The following is a 24,448-nucleotide window of genomic DNA, read 5'->3' as shown; positions in this document are numbered from 1 at the left end:
CAGCAGCATCATCCAGCAGTGGCTGGGCCTCAGTGCACTTGTGGCGTCCCCAAGAGTACGGTCGCCACTGTGGCATTACCTTCCTCCTAGGGAGTGTGTTGTCAAGTTTGGGAGCAACGAAGGATCTCTCTAGCAGTGAAACCAACACCCAACACATTTCCCTCTCCAGGCTAGCAGGGAGACCTCTGAACCTGACTGCTGAGGAGCTGCTCTCTGTGGTCGGGAGGAGGTAAGTTAGGGCACTCTGTGCAGGGAAGGGGAAGTGTGTGGACATGAGAAGGGGAGCTGGAGGATGAGCAGAGTTAAGGCTCACTCCTAGCTGGAGCGCATGGTCCTGATTCCGGTCTCAGAGTTTGTAGGGACACTGACGTTCCTGCAACAGAAACTGGCGGAAGTAGCAGCTATAAGTGCTCAGTACCCAACTAAGGCTCGGAGGCCCCAGCATCGACGTGTGGGAGCCAGAAGGAAAAGGCTACAGCTGTCTGCCATACAAGTAAAGTCTGAGGAACATCTGTTAGACAGGAGGCGCTTCAGTGAACCACGGTCCTGTGAGTGCTTCCTCCACAAGCGCTAGAAAGGAGACGTCCAGGAAGGTACATGTTGGCGGAGTGTTGAAAGGGAGCTTTCCATTTTGGTCCCGGAGGTTGGCTGAGGTCCTGACCCGGAGGACCCAGCACGGAGGCAGGCATCTGTGTAACCTGCAGACTGTGAGTAAAGCTTTGGAAATGCACGCTCTGGTGTCCTACTGTTATTCCAGCACCGCTACATCTGGGTACCAGCACCTACACCGCCTGTGCCTTTCACCCATCACTACATCTACACTTCCCTTGGACTCCAGCTCCACCTGTGGGGAGCTTCACCATCTTTGCTGCACAACGCCATCAGTCCCAGAGGATCTGCATGCAGCGTCGGCCTAACATCTATGTTGCCGAACATCACAGGTGGCGTTAAACTATCTATATAAACTCTTTACCATTATACCACGCCATTTACATGGGCGCCAAGGGCCACCGTCCGGGTCACCACTGCTTTGACACATCCCACTAACACCGGCCCGGTACTGAGTACCCCACAGCCCTGGGAGGGCGACCCATATGCCGACTGCTGATCGGGCGACGTTATTCCCACGAACCTCCAAACAGCGTCCCTGAAGGCAAAGTTTTTGGTTTCCAGGGGCAGTATGATTGCAAAGCTGAACCTTAAAGGAATGTCCAAAAGGGCACCACCAGGAGTGGAGCCTGTGGCTTAATTGGACTGCACCCGGGAAACCACTACCATACAAGCTACAGAAAAGATGGACAGATTGCAAGCTTTGTCGATTCCGTGTGTGGTGTGGTATGTCCGTTTGTAGTTGTGCTAGCGATTTCTCAGCTTTATTCCGTTAACGACCGAGACTCCAGCATGGCCCCGCGGTACGCGTCAAGCTTACTAGAGAGATACGCGAGGCTGTGGCACGTGAGATCGAGCAATAACAGGTCTAGCATTCCAGTACATGGTCTAGTATTCCAGTCTGCATGCACGCTACACTGAAAGGACCAGCTTTTGTCGCTTACAGGTGCAGATAACCTGCTGAACTCCATTAGTGATGGGAATCTGGGATTCAGATTATTCCCCGCGAACAAACGATGATTTCCCAGTAAGTTCAGGTCAACCGCAATTCCGGAGTTAGGCCTAACCGTCATTCCTGAAAAAATTACGTGTCCAAACCACAGGTGCTGTAGCTTGCATAACAGCTCGGCAGCCGTTCTCAGGCCCAGTATGGATTCAACAACATTGTAGAAAGTTGATAAAGGGTACCGTTTCACCGGATAACACGTATATATGTAGCCTAGCTTACACATTAAAAATATATGTCTATAGATGAGGAGGCAGACTCAGATGTTCTCAGGCCCAGCATGGATTTGACCAGATTGTACAAAGTTGAGAAAGGGTACTTTATCACTGGATAGCAGGTATATATAGCATAGTTTAAACATGTAAAATCTACGTGTTCTCAGTAAGGAATACACAGCAATCTAAAAAGTGGAAAAAAGGAAATGCATTTGAGGCATGCACAACTATATACTTTTGGTGTTATTTTTAAATTTTCATATATATTTCTGTCTCAGTAATACAGTCCAGCCTCTCCGCAATAGGAAATGAGATGCATACAATTACTGACATAAAGGCTAGTGATTGCAGAAATCTAGGAATTACTATTCATGGGAAAAACTTCCATCACAATTCTCATATGTGATGCTGACCCTCAATTAATTTGTGTGTTGAGACAGTGAAAACATTTTTTTGTGAATAAAGTCTTGCTGTATCGCACTTCCATTGATTCCATCACTGTTATTCATCTAAATCACATTTTTCTCACAGGGAGCGATGTAAACATGGTGCTCACTGGCTATCATGATCTGTCACGTAACTTTGGAGTGCAAAAGACAGAAGCTACAGGCCGTAGGCGATTCTATTTGATTGGCATGAGAGGGCACATTTTAAAATGTGCGACGGAATGTCACACGTTTGTGAGTAGGAAAACTGTGAAAGCTGATGATAAACCACCACTGCATGTCATTGTGAGTCGACGTCCATAAGAAATGGAAGCCATTGATCATCTGGAGCTAGAGCCCGGCCAGCAGGACAGGGCATAGCTACATCTTAACCATCATCTTTCAGTTCAATCAATTTGTAGTGGCACTTCCAGTGAAGGATTTGACAGCCCAGACTACACAGCGGAGGAGCAGGGAGAGGTAAACATTGCAAATGCTGGGGCCCTGCCCAAGCAAGGGTGGCACACTCGTGGGCGTCGGTACCGGCACTGGGCCCCTCATAGTATGGCGGTGTGTCTGACGGCGGGTGTGCACCACCACCATCAGAGACACTTGATTGCACTATGAGGGACCCTGTGCCAGTGCCCGCGCCCAAGAGTCGGCCTACCCACCTGTCCAGGGCAACGGCACTCGCACGGTGTCGTGCGCTAGGTGGTGACCCTGGCCATGGGGGGTGGGCAGCCCAGTTAGGGCGGTTTACAAAGTGGCATATGTTGATGTGGGACATTCAGCTGCTGCAAAAGGCGAAATAGGTCAAGTTCGTGGAATAGGAGGAGGACCAAAGCAAGCCATTTTTCTGGCAACCTATGTGTCATCAAGGGAAGGTGGGACAAAATCCTTGGAAACCCATGCATGGTTCATTTTAATGAAGGTTAGATCATCCACATTTTGGGTTGACAGATGGGTCCTTTTTTCTGTCAGGATTGATCCAGCTGCACTGAAGACTCTTTCCGATAGCACACTTGCAGCTGGGCAAGCGAGCTCCTGTAAGGCATATTGTGCCAATTCAGGCCAGGTGTCCAGTTTAGCGGCCCAATAGTCAAAGGGGAATGATCTGTGCGGGAGAACATCGATATGGGAGGAAGAGTAGCTTGTAACCATAGTTGACAAATGCTGTCTCCTGTCACTTTCCATCGATGCATTATTACCAGTAGTGAGAGCGGTACTGGAAAAATCAGTCCAGAACATTGTCATGAAACCCCTGTCTCCAACACCACTTCTGCTGTGTGCACCACGAACACCTCTGCCAAGCTGCCCCCGGCCCGTACGGCTCGTGTGAGAACCATCACCGCTGCTGTGTGGTGGGAATGCCTCAACCAACCGGTTTACCAGAGTTGCTTGTTTATTAGCCAATATTAGGTCAAGGTTCTCCTGTGGCATGATGTTTTGTAATTTGCCTTTATAGCGTGGATCCAGGATGCTGGCCAACCAGTAGTCGTCATCGTTCATCATTTTGGCAATGCGTGGGTCCCTTTTTAGGATCTGCAAGGCATAATCTGACATGTGGGCCAATGTTCCTGGTGTCAATGATGCACTGCGAGTGCTGGTTGGAGGAGCACTTTCTGGCAAATCCACATCCCTCCTGTCACGCACAAACCCTGTACCAGATCTTGCCACGCCAACATTTTCACTTGCCCCACGAGATGCATCCTCCTCCCCTAAGTAATCATCCCCATCATCATCCTCCTCCTCCTCTTCTTCCTCCACCTCATCCAGGAGAGGTCCCTGAGCAGACAATGGCTGAATGTCATCAAGGATTCCCTCCTCCTCTTCCTCCTCATCAACATTGGCTGCAGACGCCTGCTCCTTAAGGTACGTCAAAGTTTGCATGAGCAGACGCATAAGTGGGATGCTCATGCTTAGGATGGCATCATCTGCGCTTAACAGCCATGTGCATTCCTCAAAACACTGAAGGACTTTACAGAGGTCTTTCAGCTTCGACCACTGCACACCTGTCAACTCCATGTCTGCTCTCAAAGTGCCTGGCCGTGTATCCTCCCACAAATGCATTATGGCCTGCCTCTGTTCGCACAGCTGCTCAACCATGTGCAGGGTGGAGTTCCACCTTTTTGCAATGTCGATAATGAGGCGGTGGTTGGGAAGGTGGAGCAATCGCTGCAGCTTCTGCATACGAATGGAGTATACAGGCGACCGGCGGATGTGCGCGCACAGTCTTCGCACCTTCTGGAGCAGGACTGTTAACTCCGGATAATTGTTGAGGAAGCACTGCACCACCGGGTTCAAGGTGTGAGCCAAGAAAGGTATGTGGCTGAGTTTTGAAAGGGCTATGGCTGCCACAAAATTTCGGCCGTTATCACTAACTACCTTGCCTGCCTCAAGATGTATACTGCCCAGCCATGACTCAGTTTGTCGCTGAAAGTACTCGGCCAGCACCTCCGTAGTGTGTCTGTCGCCCAAACATATCATCTGCAACACAGCCTGCTGACGCTTTCCACTAGCTGCTCGATAGGGGGACACCTCGTGTGCAACAGTGGCAGCTGCAGATGGAGTGCTCGTACGACTGCGCTCTGTGGACGAGCTTTCGCTTCTGGAGGAGGAGGGTCGAACGCCTACAGCCAACTGTTTCCTATACCATGGGCTAGGCAGCACTGTCCCACCACCGCTGTCCCCTGTGGACCCTGCATCCACCACATTAACCCAGTGCACGGTGATGGACACGTAACGGCCCTGGCCATGCCGACTGGACCATGCATCTGTTGTGAGGTGCACCTTTCCACTAACTGACTGCTTGAGTGCTTGGACAATGCGGTCTTTCACATGATGGTGGAGGGCTGGGATGGCTTTGCGAGAGAAGAAGTGGTGACTGGGTAGATCATAGCGTGGTACTGCATAGGCCTTGAGTTCGCGGAAAGCTGTGCTTTCCACCAACCGATAGGGCATCATCTCCAACGAGATTAGTTTGGCAATGTGGGCGTTCAAACCCAGTGTACGCGGATGAGAGACTGAGTACTTTCTTGACCTACTCATAGTCTCTGGGAGGGTGAGCTGCACATGAGAGCTGCATATGCTTGAACTAGCGGTGGACAGGGTGGAATGAGAGAGGGTTGATGATGGTGATGGAGTTGGTGTTCTTTCTGATGGCCTAGATTCAGTCTTTCGTTGATATAACAGTGGGATTCCCTGACTGCTTTGGCCTTGCAACGACACCTCAACATTTGCTGCTGTGCTAATCGGTGGGCTTACAGTGGGGGAAACAATGTAGCGTTGCTGACTACCTTCTTTGTGATCAGTTGCACATGTGGTACTTGAGGTTTGGTGTTGTGTCCACGCTTGCAAGTGCATGCTGGTTAAATGTCTAAGCATGCAACTGGTATTCAAATTTTTCAGATTTTTCCCTCGGCTAAAGGTCTTTGCACACTTCTTACAGATAACCTTGGCCTGATCATGAGGATTTTGTTCAAAAAAGTGCCACACTGCACTCTTCCTACTTTGGAAGACATTTTGCGGCCTAGCATGCTGTGCTATTTTGACCGTCTGGACAAGCTGTCCAGCAACTCTTTTGATTTTTGGAACCTGTCTTTGGAGTGCTCCGGGCCTGCCAGAAAACAGCTGTTGTGATGTCGATGTCTGCTGTGGATGCTCCTCCTCCTCATCTGAGCTATTGGAAGCAGCACCCTCTTCCCCCAATGGATGCCAATCTGGGTCAACAACTGGGTCATCCATCACCTCCTCTTCAATGTCATGTGCACCTTCCTCTGTGTCACCGTGTATGGTGGTATAGTGTGCGGGAAGGGGCACCTGAGTCTCATCAGGGTCAGAATCTGGCTCATTACACTGCGAGGACAATGTAGTGCTCTGAGTGAATGTACCAGCAGAATCATCTATCAGTGGATGTGTATCAGTGCACTCCATGTCAGATTCATCTTGGCCTTGGTAATTCACCATTTCACTTGATAACCCAGGCATGGTATGTGAAAACAGCTCCATGGAGTAATCAGTTGTATGGCCTGCATCATCCTTCAATCTTGGTTGGGGTGAAGGACACAAGGAAAGGTGTGGTTCATGAACATGAGCCTCCAATGACGACTCAGTGCTTTTATTTTTTACAACATCAGAAGAGGAGGCGATAGAGCAGGAGGATGAGTCAGCAATGTAAGCCAAAACTTTTTCCTGAAGCTCTGGCTTTAAAAACGGTTTGCCAACTCCTAGAAAACTAAGCCTTCGAGGCCTTGGGTAGCCAGACGATGACGCAGGCTCAACACCTCCTGCATTTGGTCCTATTTTGCTTTTGCCACTACTATCAGATCCACCACCAACACCATCATTACCAGCTGGCAACCCCCGCCCAATTCCACGGCCTCTTCCACCAGCCTTCCTCATTTTTGGTAAAAATGTACACAAAATCCCACAAACTATATAGTAATGTAAAATAAGGTACAAGGTGTATATAGGACAGGGGAGATGTAGAATTTCTGAACACACTTGTGGACACTGTTGGATTGTGTGAGGCCCAGTGAATATCACACCGCTATGTCACAGGCTCAATGTCGCAGGTGTGAAAAATGTCACTATAGGACAGGGCAGATGTAGAATTTCTGAACACACTTGTGGACACTGTTGGATTGTGTGAGGCCCAGTGAATATCTGTTACGGTGTGGTGGAAAAATAAAGGAGTACCTGGAAGTGGACCCTCTGGGTCACGGCTCCAGAGCCCCCAGAGGCGAGGGCCCAGGTGAGGACCACCCCCTATACAGGGAGTGTTAGGGACAGACCTCCCGGGGATAGAGCCGCAACAGCTGGAACCAAAGGGACGACTGAGGTACGAGGACAGAAGGCAGTGTACAGGGTGAGGCGGTAGCCAGTGGGTGCGGAATCGAGGGCACAGGGAGGCACAGGAACGAGGCTGTAGATGTAAAGAAGCAAGCAAATGAACACAGGCTGTACAGCAAATAACTGAGACGCGGACAGGAAGTAGGAGGCAGGACAGAGGAGGGAAAGCACCAGGGAGACAAGGAGGGCAGAGCACAGGAAAGGTAGACCGAGGTTAGGCAGGCAGAACCACGGTACTAAACGCAGCACAGACAGAGGACAAGAGGGCCTGAGGACACAGAGAGCGAAGCTGCGGACAGCGTCACCGCATGAGATAATCAGGCGTCTCACCAGATCTGACGCCGGACATATGTAGCGGTGGGCGCTGCCATATTGGGGGCGGGGCCTAGCACGTCAGCTTACCCAGGAGGCTGAGCGCCATGGGCGGGAGCCCGGCGCCGAGGGAGCCGGAGGCCGGGCGCGGGGACACGCCGGGAGGCAGGAGCACGCCGGACAGCGCGCGCAAGAAGACCCTGCGCTGTGACAGTACCCCCCTCTTTACGCCCCCTCCTCTTAATGTTGGAGAGGAACCGTCTCATGATGTGGGGAGCATCAATATTCTTAGAGGGTTCCCATGATCTCTCCTCGGAACCAAAACCTTTCCAATCAACTAGAAACAGAGTTCTCCCTTTAACAGTCTTCCTAGCCAAAATATCCCTCACCTCAAAGATGTTATCCGAGCTACATGGTTGGGAGGTTAGAGAGGGTGCAGGATGAAAGTGGTTAAACACGGCTGGTTTAAGGAGAGACACATGGAAGATGTTGGGAATCTTAAGTGAGGCGGGTAACCTCAACTTGTAGGCTACGTTGTTGATCCGACTTAAGACCTCAAAGGGACCAATGTAACGTGGACCTAACTTGTAGGAGGGGATTTTCAACCTGATATACCGAGAAGCTAACCAAACCTTATCCCCAGGGTGATACGGGGGAACGTCTAGCCGCCTCTTGTCGGCATAACGTTTCATTCTGAGGCTGGCATTCTCAAGAGCCCCTTTGGTCTCCCTCCAAATCTGAGAGAAGTCCACGGACAAGGAATCTGCTGCCGACACACCCGAGGTGGGGGACATGGGAAGAGGAATGCCTGGGTGTTGACCAAAAACCACAAAAAAGGGAGATTTGAAGGAGGCTTCATTAGGATGGTTGTTGTAGGCGAACTCCGCCCAAGGAAGGAGAGAAGTCCAGTCGTCTTCATGAGCGTTGGAAAAATGTCGGAGATAGCTTGGTTGACTCGCTCGACTTGACCATTCGACTGGGGGTGATAGGCCGAGGAGAAATCTAACGTTATCTTCAGTAATCCGCAGAGAGCTCGCCAAAAACGGGAAGTAAACTGAACTCCTCGATCCGAGACAATATGTTGAGGAAACCCATGAAGGCGAAAAATGTGAAGCACGAAGATCTTTGCCAACTCGGAAGCGGTAGGTAGGCCAGGTAGAGCGATGAAGTGGGCCATCTTGGAGAACCGATCCACGACCACCAATATCACCGTACATCTGGACGAAGGAGGCAAATCAGTGACGAAGCCCATGGCAATGTGAGTCCATGGGTTTGCAGGTATTGGCAACAGCTGCAGGAGTCCCGCAGGAGCATGCCGGGGAACCTTGTTCCGGGCGCAAGAAGGACAGGAGGCGATGAAATCTTGAACATCCCTACGAAGCGAAGGCCACCAGTAATGGCGGGAGACCAGCGAGAGAGTCTTGCTAATTCCGGCATGTCCAGAGAATTTTGAAGAGTGACTCCAACGTAGAACCTTTAATCTATCTCCACTCCGAACAAAGGTCTTACCAGAAGATGGGGAGACCAGCCTTACTGGGGCCACGGTAAGGATCTTGGCAGGGTCAATGATATGGTTTGGACCCTCCTCCTTGTCTACCGACTGGAAGGACCGTGAAAGAGCGTCCGCCTTGATGTTTTTCTCCCCGGGTCAGAAGTGGAGTTCAAAGTCAAATCTTTCAAAAAATAATGACCATCTGGCTTGTCGAGGGTTGAGCCTTTGGGCGGACTGAAGATAGGCCAAATTTTTGTGGTCCGTAAAAATGATGATCGGATGGAGGGCACCCTCGAGAAGATGGCGCCATTCCTCAATAGCCATCTTAATGGCCAAGAGTTCTCTATCGCCAACAACATAGTTACGTTCGGGAGCGGAGAAAGCCTTAGCGAAGAATCCGCAGGTAAGAGTGCGGCCCGAGGAAGACTTCTGCAGAAGAACTGCTCCAGCTCCCACCGAGGATGCGTCCACCTCGAGGATAAATGACCTGTTGGCATCCGGGCGATGAAGTACTGGAGACTTGGCGAATTCTAACTTCAGGGCCGCAAAGGCCGCCTCTACTTCAGAGGGCCAGTGGTTGGGATCGGCCCCCTTGCGGACAAGAGCCGAGATGGGTTTGGCCAAAGACAATAAATTAGGGATAAATTGCCTATAATAATTTGCAAAACCCAAAATCCGCTGAATTGCCTTGACTCCAGTAGGACGTGGCCAATTGAGAACTGCTGAGACTTTCTCGGGATCCATCTCCAGACCCGAGTCCGAAACGATAAAACCAAGAAAAGGCAAGGACTTTTGCTCAAAGAGACATTTCTCTAACTTGGCAAAGAGATGATTCTCTCTGAGACGTAGAAGGACTTGACGGACGTCTCGGCGATGTGTGGTCAGATCAGAAGAGAAGACCAAGATGTCATCTAGATAGACTACGACACAGGTGTAGAGAAGATCTCTGAAGACATCATTTACGAGTTCTTGGAATACTGCAGGTGCGTTGCAAAGTCCAAAGGGCATAACCAAATACTCGTAGTGCCCATCTCACGTGTTGAACGCCGTCTTCCACTCGTCCCCAGAGCATATCCGAACCAGGTTATAAGCCCCACGAAGATCAAGCTTGGTAAACACTCGCGCCCCCTTCAAGCGATCAAAAAGTTCAGAGATGAGAGGTAGTGGATACTTATTCTTCACTGTGATATGATTCAAGCCACGATAATCGATGCATGGCCGCAGGGATCCATCCTTCTTCTTTACGAAAAAGAAGCCTGCTCCAGCAGGTGATGAGGACTTCCGAATGAAGCCCCTGGCCAAATAGTCCTGGATGTAATCAGACATGGCCTGGGTCTCAGCTGGAGAGAGGGGATAAATTCTCCCACGAGGTGGACTGGTACCTGGGTCGAGCTCGATGGGGCAGTCATAGGGACGGTGAGGAGGGAGAGTCTCCGCCTCCTTCTTGTCAAAAACATCCAAAAAATCATGGTACACCGAAGGCAATCCTGGGGGAACAGGCAAAGGACGAGGGTCACCTACGGGATGCACCGGCAGCAGACACCGAGCCCGACAGGACTCCCCCCAGCGCAAGACATTACCAGTATGCCAGTCTAAGATGGGCTCGTGGAGCCGCAACCAAGGAAGACCAAGCAGGATAGGGTGAGAAATGCCTGCTAGGACATAAAACGTGATCTCCTCCATGTGCAGCGCCCCTACCTGCAATACCACTTCATGAGTAACTAACGAAACCGTCTCTAGCAAGGGCCGACCATCTACGGAGGCGAGAATTTGTGGTCTTTTCAAGGGCCTGACGGGAACAGTGAGCTTATTAACCTCCTCTAGCCTGATGAAATTCCCGGCGGCACCCGAGTCCACGTAGGCCACCAGAGAAGCCCGCTGCCCACCAACATTCAAGAGGACAGACAAAGTGAGAGGTAGAGAGGTATCATGTGCACCTAGGGAGGCCTCTCTTACCTGGCCTTAGCGGAGAAGTTTTCCGGACGCTCGGGACAGGTTCGGATGAGGTGGGAACCGCTACCGCAGTAGAAGCACTGACCGTGGAGGCTCCTCTCCCTGCGACGCTGATCTGACAGCTTCAGGCGATCCACCTGCATAGGCTCGGGTGTCGGAGGTGACGGGAGACTCCTAGGTCGAGGACTGGGTGGCCTGCGGACAAAAGAAGGTGGACGAGAAGCCCTTCTCTCCCTGGCACGCTCCTGAAAGCGGAGGTCAATTCGTGTCGCTAGAGAGATCAAATCCTCGAGAGCTGTGGGGGTGTCACGACCCGCGAGCTCATCTTTTATCCGACTTGAGAGGCCTCGCCAAAAAGCACCCACCAAGGCCTCATTATTCCAACCTAAGTCAGAAGAAAGAGTCCTAAACTGGATGGCATACTGGCCCAAAGTTAAACAACCTTGACATAGGTTAAATAAAGCCTCAGTGGCAGAGGCTAAACGGCCCGGTTCATCAAAAACTCGACGGAATGTATCCAAAAACACGGAAAGCTGAGTAACTACCGGGTCATCTCGTTCCCAGAGCGGATTGACCCAAGCCAAAGCATCCCCCCTCAAGATGGGAAATGATGAAGGCCACCTCGGCTCGGTCAGAGGGGTACTGCTGGGGCAGCAACTCAAAATGGAGACGGCACTGATTTAAAAAACCCCGGCATAGCTTGGAGTCTCCGTTTTATCGAGGAGGTTTGGCTAACCGCGGAGGAGGATGGGAACCCGTGACTGGGGGAGCAGATGCGGCCGCCTGCAAGGCGAGCAACCGACCGTCCACAGAGGCCATATAGCTGAGGATATGCGACTGGGTATCTCGCAGCTGCGCCAACTCCTGTTGTAGGCCAGCCAACTGGGCGGCGTTACCAGGGTCAGAGGTTTGGAGAGCGGACAGACGTGAGTCCATGGTTTTCATGAAGGACATCATGCGCATCTGATTCTCCCGAAGGAAGACTAACTCCTTCTGTGCGGCCGTGGCTCCGGCGGGGTCCATGGCCTGATTATGCTGTTACGGTGTGGTGGAAAAATAAAGGAGTACCTGGAAGTGGACCCTCTGGGTCACGGCTCCAGAGCCCCCAGAGGTGAGTGCCCAGGTGAGGACCACCCCCTATACAGGGAGTGTTAGGGACAGACCTTCCGGGGATAGAGCCGCGACAGCTGGAACCAAAGGGATGACTGAGGTACGAGGACAGAAGGCAGCGTACAGGGTGAGGTGGTAGCCAGTGGGTGCGGAATCGAGGGCCCAGGGAGGCACAGGAACGGAGGCTGTAGATGTAAAGAAGCAAGCAAATGAACACAGGCTGTACAGCAAATAACTGAGACGCAGAGAGGAAGTAGGAGGCAAGACAGAGGAGGGAAAGCACCAGGGAGACAAGGAGGGCAGAGTACAGGAAAGGTAGACCGAGGTTAGGCAGGCAGAACCACGGTACTAAACGCAGCACAGACAGAGGACAAGAGGGCCTGAGGACACAGAGAGCGAAGCTGCGGACAGTGTCACCGCATGAGATAATCAGGCGTCTTACCAGAGCTGATGCCGGACATATGCAGCGGTGGGCGCTGCCATATTGGGGGCGGGGCCTAGTGCGTCAGCTTACCCAGGAGGCTGAGCGCCGTGGGCGGGAGCCCGGCGCCGAGGGAGCCAGAGGCCGGGCGCGGGGACACGCCGGGAGGCAGGAGCGCGCCGGACAGCGCGCGCAAGAAGACCCTGCGCTGTGACAATATCACACTGCTATGTCACAGGCTCAATGTCGCAGGTGTGAAAAATGTCACTATAGGACAGGGAAGATGTAGAATTTCTGAACACACTTGTGGACACTGTTGGATTGTGTGAGGCCCAGTGAATATCACACCGCTATGTCACAGGCTCAATGTCGCAGGTGTGAAAAATGTCACTATAGGACAGGGAAGATGTAGAATTTCTGAACACACTTGTGGACACTGTTGGATTGTGTGAGGCCCAGTGAATATCACAGTGCTTTGTCACAGGCTCAATGTCGCAGGTGTGAAAAATGTCACTATAGGACAGGGGAGATGTAGAATTTCTGAACACACTTGTGGACACTGTTGGATTGTGTGAGGCCCAGTGAATATCACACCGCTATGTCACAGGCTCAATGTCGCAGGTGTGAAAAATGTCACTATAGGACAGGGGAGATGTAGAATTTCTGAACACACTTGTGGACACTGTTGGATTGTGTGAGGCCCAGTGAATATCACACCACTATGTCACAGGCTCAATGTCGCAGGTGTGAAAAATGTCACTATAGGACAGGGCAGATGTAGAATTTCTGAACACACTTGTGGGCACTGTTGGATTGTGTGAGGCCCAGTGAATACCACACCTCTATGTCACAGGCTCAATGTCGCAGGTGTGAAAAATGTCACTATAGGACAGGGGAGATGTAGAATTTCTGAACACACTTGTGGACACTGTTGGATTGTGTGAGGCCCAGTGAATATCACAGCGCTATGTCACAGGCAGAAATTGGCTAGTGTATGACAAACTACAAGGTGTATATAGAATTGGGCAGAATAGGAATCTCCCTAGAGTGTAGGTCTGTAAGAACGGAACATGTAATCGACTTATTCTTACAGAGTCACACACAGATAGCTTCACTGTGGCCGTGATAACAGCTGTTACACGGTACTGAGAGAGGAGCGTGCACGTACACCGCTGTCCGGTGTCCGTAAAATTGTCAAGCTCCGTGTTTTTTAAGTATACGGACTGACACACGCTGTCTCTCTATAGTTTTGAATGTGATCAAACAGCAAATCTACTTAACTGTTTGAAAAACAGACAAAACTAGAAGGTGGAGGTCTGTAAGAACGGAACATGTCCTCGACTTATTCTTACAGAGTCACACACAGATAGCTTCACTGTGGCCGTGATAACAGCCATTACACGGTACTGTGTGAGGAGCGTACACTGCTGTATGGTGTGAAAAAATGCACGCTCAGTACCTCACCAGGACAAAAAAAAAAATTTGGATTGCTTTTAAAAAAGCAGTTTGCAGAGCAGTGGGAAAACAGCAATGCAGCTATCAGGAAGCCTTATAAGGCAGCCTAACAACCAACACAGCTGATCCAGCAAAATATAGCCTCCACTTGCACTGCTCAGTAACTGGTGTGTTGTACAGGCAAAATCGCTAGCAGCAGAAGCAGTTTTTGGTGTCTTCTTCCCTGCCTAACGCTCTCCCTACAGAATCAGCAGCAGCAGCAGCTCTCCCTATTCTGAGATCAGCATGAGTAACATGGCGGTCGGCGTGCACGCCCTTTTATACCCCCTGTGACGCCCCCAAAGCAAGCCAATCACTTGCATGCCCTTCTCAAAGATGGTGGTGACCCCTGCCTATGTCATCACGTTGCCCACAGTGTCCGTGGATCCTGATTGGCTGAAAAAGGGCGGAAAACAAACTTTTGAAACGCGACTTTGGCGCTAAAGTCGCCACGCTCGTGGCCGACCTCACCCTAGGGTCGGGTTTCGTTTCATGAAACCCGACTTTACCAAAAGTCGGCGACTTTTGAAATTTTTCGACACATTTTGCTCAACTCTAGTCTTCATCATAGTGGAGTTTGGAATGTGACTGTTTGTGGTTGTGGACAGGTGTCTTTCATACTGATAACATGTTCAAACAGGTGCCATTACTACAGGCAATGAGTGGAGGACAGAGGAGCCTATTAATGAAGTTACAGGTCTGTGAGAGCCAGAAATCTTGCATGTTTTTAGATGACCAAATACTTTTTTTTCACCATAATTTTCTAAATAAATCTTGCCAAATCAGACAAGGTGAATTTCTGGATTTGTTTTCTTATTTTGAGTCTCATAGTTGTGGTCTACCTATGATGTCAATTACAGGCCTCTCTCAACTTTTTTAAGTGAGAGAACTTGCAAAATTGGTGGCTGACTAAATACTTTTTTCCCCACTGTAATTATCGAAAGATTAATAGATGCAGCAAACTCTATGCCCTCTCCAAATAAAGATCATTTGCAGGATACTTACCACTGATGAAGCTCAGCGATAGCGGTGATTATACGAATATAAGGATTCCAGTGAAATCATTTACATTACATTAGTAGCAAAACAAAATTCACATGAAATATGGTATTAAAACATAGTCTGTGGCTGCTTGCGCACAGCCTTATTAACCCCTTCACTACCAAGGGTGGTTTGCACGTTCATGACCGGGCCAATTTTTACAATTCTGACCACTGTCCTTTTATGAGGCCATAACTCTGGAACGCTTCCATGGATCCTGGTGATTCTGACATTGTTTTCTCGTGATATATTGTACTTCATGATATTGGTAAAATTTCATTCATATAACTTGCGTTTATTTGTGAAAAAAACGGAAATTTGGGGAAAATTTTGAAAATGTTGCAATTTTCCAACTTTGAATTTTTATGCTCTTAAATCACAGAGATATGGCACACAAAAAACTAAATAAGTAACATTTCCCACATGTTTACTTTACATCAGCACAATTTTGGAACCAAATTTTTTTTTGTTAGGAAATTATAAGGGTTAAAAGTTGACCAGCGATTTCTCATTTTTGCAACACCATTTTATTTTTACGGACCACATCACATTTGAAGTCACTTTGAAGGGTCTATATGACAGAAAATACCCAAAAGTGACACCATTCTAAAACTGCACCCCTTAAGGGGAGTTTATTAACCCTTCAGGTGCTTCACAGGAATTTTTTGAATATTTAAGAAAAAATGAACATTTAACTTTTTTTCACAAAAAAAATACTTCAGGTTCAATTTTTTTTTATTTTACCAAGGGTAACAGGAGAAATTAGACTGCAAAAATTATTGTGCAATTTGTCCTGAGTACGCTGATACCTGATATGTGGGGGGAACCAATGTTTCGGCGCATGGCAGAGCTTAGAAGGGAAGGAGCGCCGTTTGACTTTTACAATGCAAAATTGGCTGGAATTCAGATCGGACGCCATGTCACGTTTGGAGAGCCCCTGATGTACCTAAACAGTGGAAACCCCCAACAAGTGACCCCATTTTAAAAACTAGACCCCCCAAGGAACTTATCTAGATATGTGGTGAGAACTTTGAACCCACAAGGGCTTCACAGAAGTTTATAACGTACAGTGGTACAATTAAAAAATCATATTTTTTCCACAAAATTATCTTTTCACCCCCAATTTTTATTTTCCCAAGGGTAAAAGGACCCTAAAAGTTATTGTGCAATTTGTCCTGAGTACGCTGATACCCCACATGTGTGGGTAAACCACTATTTGGGCGCATGGCAGAGCTTGGAAGGGAAGCAGCGCCATTTGACTTTTTTGGCTGGAATTGAGATCGGACACCATGTCGCGTTTGCAAAGCCCCTGATGTACCTAAACAGTGGAAACTCCCCACAAATGACCCCATATTGGAAACTAGACCCCCCAAGGAACTTATCTAGATGTGTGGTGAGAACTTTGAACCCCCAAGTGCTTCACAGAAGTTTATAACGCCCAGGCGTGAAAATAAAAAAAATCATATTTTCTTTCCACAAAAATGATATTTTTCCCCCCAATTTTTTATTTTCCTAAGGGCAACAGGAGAAATAGGACCCCAAAAGTTGTCTTGCAAATTGTCCTGAGTAGGCTTATACCCCATATGAGGGGGTAAAACACTGTTTGGGTGCACGGCAGAGCTTGGAAGGGAAGGAGCACCATTTGACTTTTTCAACGCAGAATTGGCTGGAATTGAGATCAGACGCTATGTTGCGTTTGGAGAGCACCTGATGTGCGCAAATAGTGGAAACCCCCAATTCTAACTCCAACCCTAACCCCAACACACCCCTAACCCTAACCCTAGCCCTAACCCTAACCCTAGCCCTAACCCTAGCCCTAACCCTAGCCCTTACCCTAGCCCTAGCCCTAACCCTAATGGGAAAATGGAAATAAATACATTTTTCTAATTTAATTATTTTTCCCTAACTAAGGGGGTGATAACGGGGGGTTTGATTTACTATTTATGGCGGTATTTATATTTGGCAGCTGTCACATGCTAAAAGACGCTTTTTATTGTAAAAATAGTTTTTGCATCACCACATATTGAGAGCTATAATTTTTCCGCATTCTGACCCACCGAGTCATGTGATGTCTTATTTTTTGCGGGACGAGTTGACATTTTTATTGGTACCATGTTCGGGCATGTGACTTTTTTGATCGCTTTTTATTTCGTTTTTTGGGACGCAGAATTTACAAAAACCAGCGTTTCATGAATTTCTTTTGGGTGGTGCGTTTACACCGTTCCGCCTGCGGTAAAATTGATAAAGCCATTTTCTTCTTCAGGTCAGTACGGTTACAGCGATACCTCATTTATGTCTTTTTTTATGTTTTGGCGCTTTTATGCAATGAAAATAATTTTATATAAAAATAATTATTTTTGCATCGCTTTATTCTGCAAGCTATAACTTTTTTATTTTTTCATTGATGATGTTGTATGATGGCTCGTTTTTTGCAGGACAAGATGACGTTTTCAGCGGTACCATGGATATTTATATGCATCTTTTTGATCGCACGTTATTGCATTTTTTGTTTGGCAGTATGATAATAAATCATTATTTTTTGCTTTGTTTTTTATTTTTATTTTTTAAGGGGTTCACTTAAGGGGTTAACTAATGGAAAAGTTTTATAGGGAGGGTCGTTACGGACATGGCGATGCCAAATATGTGTACTTTTATTGTTTTTGTTTTTTTTATTTCCAAAAAATGAATTTATTGGGGAATATTTTCTTTTTTATTCATTTATTTAGCGATTTTTTTAAAATTATTTTTACACTTTTTTTTTTTTTTTTACATTTATTACAATGTCCTAGGGGGGACATAACTGTCATGTGACAGATCTCTGATCTGTCACATCACAGATCGCTGTGACAGATCAGCGATCTGTCACAGGCACTGCTGCAGGCTTTCTCGTGCCTGCGCTCTGCAGACAGTGAGGAAGCCAGCTTCCTGCAGGCCCCTGGAGGTCCCCGCCGCCATATTGGATCCGGGGACCTGCAGGAAAGGAGCCCCCGCAGCAGCGCTGCACATTGCGCTGCTGTGGGGGGCTCAGGGAAGCACGGAGGGAGCCCCCTCCCTGCCGATGCTTCCCTTTAACCCCCGATACACCGCGATCGTGTTTGATCACAGTGTACAAGGGGTTAACATGTCAGGGGCGGTCCATGACCGCCCCTGACATATAGTGCCAGGTGTCAGCTATGATAATTAGCTGACACCCGGCTGCGATAAGCGGCGCTCACCACGTGGGCGCCGCTTATCGCTATGACATAATATTCCGTCCATGGTAATTAGGGCCCAGGGCACATGGACGGAATATTACGTCCAATGAAGGAAAGGGGTTAAAGGAGTCTTTTAACATCCATATTATGGACAAGGCACCTGAAATAGAACTGAAACCGACATTCAGTTCTATGAATCTGGCAGAATTTGAAAAGGAACTCCAATGCAAATGCAGACATAGTCTAAATGATTCTTGGTAACACCAGGAGACATCTGCCATTCTGGTTTAGGATACAACCGAAAATAAGCATTAGCTCATAAAAACTTATTTAGAGGAAGAGTGATGATATTAGGAAAATGAAGAAGTTAAGTGGTAGGTCATTTACACAATGTTATCTGCTAGAATGTGAAATTGTATGCTAAGTGTTTCTAAAGGTATTTATGGTGCTATTTAAGAGGTTAAGAACCTGATTTTAATTCAGTATGTAGGATAATAAAAATGTCTAATTAAGTCTCCCATTAAAAGTATGTACCATCAATTTACAGGGTAAAATAGAGTTCTTCAGATTTTCTTTTACACTAAATTAATATTACAGAGTTGTAACAGATGTCTTAATTAGGCATTTTTCTGATGCGAGTATGGAATTAATTAAATTATAAGATAAGGTATTTTTTTTCTTAATCTGCATGGTCATAAAATTGCCGTCTTTCTTTTGGTGAGGCTAAACCATTATCAAATGCTATCTGTTATTAATTTTATATCTTAGAAAATAACTCAAATAAAATAATAACCAATAAGTGTCAATGAAAAGAAATGCTTAATTAAAACATTAATCAAAAGTAATGTGCCTTAAAATGAAGAGATGCTTAAAATATTCCAATATTCTGCTGAATTAAAGAGAAACATTTAGAGTTTAAAAGTTTTAATAATTTCAAACCTGATTTAGGTCTGCTTCGAACACAATTTTCCAGCGTTTTTAAGACATCACTATTTCAAGCATTTTTTTCAAGACATTTATTATTTTGTAAGATATAAAATATGAAATTTTGTTACCTTTTCAAGTTCTATAGAGAAGTCTAATGGAAAACTCCAGAAGAAAAAAAATCTTTATAAACAGTATACTACAGGGTGAGCCATATATATGGATACACCTGAATAAAATGGGAATGGTTGGTGATATCAGCTTCCTGTTTGTGGCACATTAGTATATGGGAGAGGGAAAACTTTTCAAGATGGGTGGTGACCATGGAGGCCATCTTGAACTTGGCCATTTTGGATCCAACTTTATTTTTTCCAATGGGAAGAGGGTCATGTGACACATCAATCTTATTGAGAATTTCACAAGAAAAACAATCTTGTAAAGTTTTCCTCTTCCCATATACCAATGTGCTACAAACAGGAAGTTGATATCACCAACCATTCCCATTTTATTGAGGTGTATCCATATAAATGGCCCACCCTGTGTGTGTATATATATATATATATATATATATATACTAGAAATAGGCCCGATGCTGTTGCATCATGAGTACAGTGAAATGAACATCTGTGTATCCTTAGTGGTGCTAACATGAGCAGTGAACATGTGTCACACCATTTGCGCTTTCCAACATACCTGTTCTATGTCATCTTCCCCATTTTTGTATTGTATTTTATGCATCATTTGACTTCTTTCAAACCTGTGCACTGTCTCTTCCTTGTTGCCGTAGAAATAGCCGCTGAATAGTAGAGTCCTCTCTCCAGAAAGTACTGTGTACCTCAGAGAGTATACAGGTATATAGGTGCCTCAAACTGTGTCACCGTGAGGTAATGTGAAAGTGTTTATTGCTGTGACGGCCCAGCTATTGCTGTTACCATGGCAGCCATGTCCGGCGGGCGCTGCTGATCTCCCGACAGTGTGGCCGCAGGAGATGTAAACACAGCCATGTTTATATCTCCCGTGCCGACACTGCCAGGAGATCGGCAATACCGCTAACAGCTGATAAATCGGCAACCGAGTGGCGGGCGACCAATCATATCAGCTGCTAGCGGTATTCAAATCTGGCGCCAATACCGCTAGCAGCTGACTGGTCATCAGCCTTGGGGGCTGAGCCAATAACCGACGCGGGATTCAAATCCCCCGCCAAAGCCGTGCGGCACTGCTCATTGGCGGCTCCACCCCGCCGGCTGAGCCAGTGAGCCAATGAGCGGTGCCACATGGGATTTAAATCCCCTGCCAAAGTCGCGCAGCCAGGGGTGACTCAGCCAATGAGTGGTGCTGCGCGCCTAGGTGGGGATTTGAATCCCGTGCCACTCATTGGCTGAGCCGGCAGGCGGATCAGCCAATGAGCATGCAGCGGCTATGGTGGGGGATTTGAATCCCGCACGGCACCGCTCATCGGCTCAGCCGGCGGATGGCTCAGCCAGTGAGCGGTGCACGTGCGGCTTGCCAGGGGATATGAATCCTAGCCGCCATATCGGAATACCCATAACTTGGGTGTTCCAATATGTCAGTCGGTGTACTTCCAGTCGCGGTGCATTGTGGATGCGACACAAGCGCCGGAAGTGTGTGACAGAGTTTATTGGTTATTATATATTAGATATATATATAAATATATATATATATATGCAGTGGAAAATAACCATAAACCAAATAAGCTAATATGTTGTCTTTTTAATAATTTGGTATAGACTTCAAGTGGCAGAATCATGTGCAAACACATAAATAATATGTGTTTAAAAAAAATTGAAGGGTTAGTCTCAAAATAACAACGAATCCCTATCTGCTGAATAGAAGACAACTTGCTGATGGCTGAGGACCCGAACGCTGGAATCCCTTGTGATCCCAAGATTAAGTTCCTGGAACCACTAGAACTGAACTCTGCAGCCACGTCTTCAATATATCGGAGCATTGTACTGTACTTGCTTTCTCCCTAAGACCAATAGTCAATGAATTGAGTGAAAGTTGTGCCTGCACATCTCTGCTCTATTCAACATGCGGCTTGAGCCATGTTCTTGGGTTAACTGATGGTTCCAGTTGTTGAGCAACCAGTGATTAGCAAGTTATTCACCAATAACTCTTTAAGGAATTGCTAGTGTGGTATTAGGCCACATTCACACTTGCCATTATAGTAATGTATGTTTTCCACAGCAGCCAGATGTGTAGAGTTGGGATATGCTCACACATTGTGAAACATGTACAGGGTCACTTCCAGTTTACAAGTCTAAAAATAGACAAGACTGTCCTTCTATATAACATTAATGCACATTAGTAGGCCTTTTATGCTTCATTCAGGGGCGCACATATGATTGACGCAACCTGTGCGGGCCGCACAATGGCCCAAGAGGTAAGGAAGCCCATTTCTACCTCCAAAACAGGTGCAATTTTGCATTTTTAGGAGCTATTGGGCTTGCAAAGGGCCAAATATTATTTTTGCACAGGGGCCCTTTTCTGTCAGTGTCCGCCTGTGTCTTCATTCATACCCTGAAAAAAAATGTGTCTGAAGAGAAATGATTAATCAGACCTGCATCCTCCATACTTGTCTTCAGTGTAGGTCAGTGTAGCATCATGTGCAAACCTTTGAATTGAATAGCTTTTGTCTCTTTAGTGTCAGATTTCCATTTGGAAATTTGATTGTATGATGATTCTCACATTCAGCCATAGCATTTCTTATGAATGGTAATGTCTTATGGTTTTGCAGCTTGGAAATTAGGTTACCTAACTTATAGTAGTTTTAACATAAAATACAGAATATAAAAGCTTCACTGTGAATCAAATATTCTTCACAAATCCATGTGATTTGACAAATTCTAATTTTGGCAGATTCAGTCATTCATAATAGGGAGTAAAGGAAAGATCTAAGTCAGACAAACCCCTAAGATAGCTGGTGTGCTGTTCAGGAGTTATCATAGTACCACACACCGAAATGGAAAAATCAGGTTTTGGTAGATTAGGAAATGGTGGAAACAAAAACAGTTCAGTTTTTGACAGATTCAGTTTCGAGATTGAGAGAGGACAAAAGTTAGAGAGCGGACAGAAAGTGATATGTTTTGAAGTGTTATAGGGGAGATGTCACAGAATACCATATATATTTGGGCATCATTGTTCAATAGGGGCAGTATAGAGAGAAAAGAAGGGGGCTAAATCCTGTGGAAACCCAACACCTAAAGAGCAGAAGAGGAAAAGCCAGTAAACTAAACACTGAAAGAGAAGTCAGAGATAGGAAATGCCTGATAATGGGAGGCTCCAAAAATGAGATTGTCACCATTTCCTAGAATGCATTGCTTGATTCTCCCATTTTTTATGGATAAGATTAAATGCCATGGTTACAGTGGATAAGTGGCTCGCTCTTTAGTGACTCACGGAGATAGCCTAATAAAGTGCTGTGTGACATACCACTGCACTATGAAAGCTACATGCATTAGCACCACTTCTAGGACACCTTCTCAATCACTATGTTTACCCCAAGTAGAACAATAACATCTATTCTCATCCCTGATGCTGGGCACCTTTCCAGCATTATCAATACTGTTTCTACAGAACTTGCATATTATTGTTATGTCAAATGATCCATGCGACTAGAGTTGAGCGACTTTTGGTTTTTTAGGGTCGCGTTTCGTTTCGTGAAACCCGACTTTTCCAAAAGTCGGGTCGAGCAAGATCGTCCGATTATAGGAAAAGTTGGGGTCGTCCCGAAACACGAAACCCAATGTAAGTCAATGGGGAATAAAAGTCGGCAGTGAGAGGAGGACAGGAAACACACCTACAGTGCCCATTTGAATGCCAAAAGCATCAATTCTTCTTACTTAAGTTTGTCAACCTTAATTAGCTTCATAATACAAGTTACGCACTGAAAAATGGGGGTTATTTGGCTAAAGTTGTGGGGGGGTAGGGCTGGCTCCAGGTTTTCATGTGCCCTGGGCGAAAGAGCGCCCCTTTAACACATACCACAACTCATCATGCTCCGATATGGCAGAGAAATAGCGGTATAGTACAATGAAAAATACTTCACTTTTTACATCTCATGACGAGGCCCATCTATTTCTCCATACAGAATCATTGGTCCCATATAATGTTTGAAACAGTATATGATGAGCTCCACATAATGATACAGTATATGTTGGCCCCCATGGATGAAGCTCCACTGTCTTATGGGCCCAAATAATGCTCCAAACATAATGGGCCCCATTTCTACTGCTCTAGTGTATAATGGGCCCTGTAAATGCTGCTCCAGTGTCTGATGTCCACCTTTGGAGTGTTCCAGTGTATGGTGGGCACCATCTATCATTCTCCAGAGTATAGTGCTCCCCAAAAATTGCTGTCCCAACATTGAAAACAATCAAATAAGTCTCCTCGCTAGGGAATCCCTGTACTTGTCTGGACTCCTCGTCGTCCCCATCTTCCATCTCACTGCACAGTATTTCAACTTTGCAAGTGCTGTGATCCTGAGCAAGCAGGGGGGGGCCCACTCGTTGGCGACGGCACTGGCACAGGGCCCCTGATAGTACGGTGGTGTGTCTGATGGCGGGTGGGCCGAACCTGCACTTTCATCTGCAGCTTCCTCTTTGTCACCGTGTAAGATGGAACTGTATATGGGAAGGGTAACCTGAGTTTCATCAGGGTCAGATTCAGGCCGAGTAGCGTGCGAGGGGAATGTAGTGGTCTGGGTCAATGTACCAGCAGATTCATGGAGCAGTGGCTGGGCATCAGTGCACTTGTGTCGCCCCCAGGAGTTCGGTCACCACAGAGGCATTACCTTCTTCCTAGGGAGTGTGATGTCATGCTTGGGAGCAACGAACGATCTCTCTAGCAGGTTAACTGATTGGGCGGCGTTATTCCCATGAGTCATGACCCTCCAAACAGCGTTCATGAAGGCAAAGTGTTTGTTTAACGTGGGCAGTATGGTTGCAAAGCTGAACCTTAAAGGAATGTCCAGAAGGGCACCACCAGGAGTGGCGCCTACGGTTAAATTCGACTCCACCTGGGAAACCTCAACCATGCCAGCTACAGAACAGATGCACACATTGCAAGCTTAATTCCGTTAACGAACGAGACTCCGTCATGCCCCGCGGTCCGAGTCCGGCTTACTAGAGGGACACGTGAGGCTCTGGCACATGAGATTGGCCAATAACTGGTGTGTCATGCCATTACATGTCCGTGGCTGCATGTGCGCTACACTGAAAAGGCCAGCGTTTGTCGCTTACAGGTGCAGATAACCCGCTGAACAACGTTAGTGATGGGGATCACTGATGACAATTATTACCCGCGAACAATGATTTCCCAGTAAGTGCAGGTCAACCGCAGTTCCGGAATTAGGCCTAACCGTCATTCCTGAAAAAATGAA

Source organism: Dendrobates tinctorius, unplaced genomic scaffold (genome assembly GCF_039654945.1).
Source record: "Dendrobates tinctorius isolate UK_male_01 unplaced genomic scaffold, ASM3965494v1 ptg000005l, whole genome shotgun sequence".
Classification (NCBI taxonomy): Eukaryota; Metazoa; Chordata; class Amphibia; order Anura; family Dendrobatidae; genus Dendrobates; species Dendrobates tinctorius.
Note: the sequence above shows the minus strand (reverse complement) of the source record.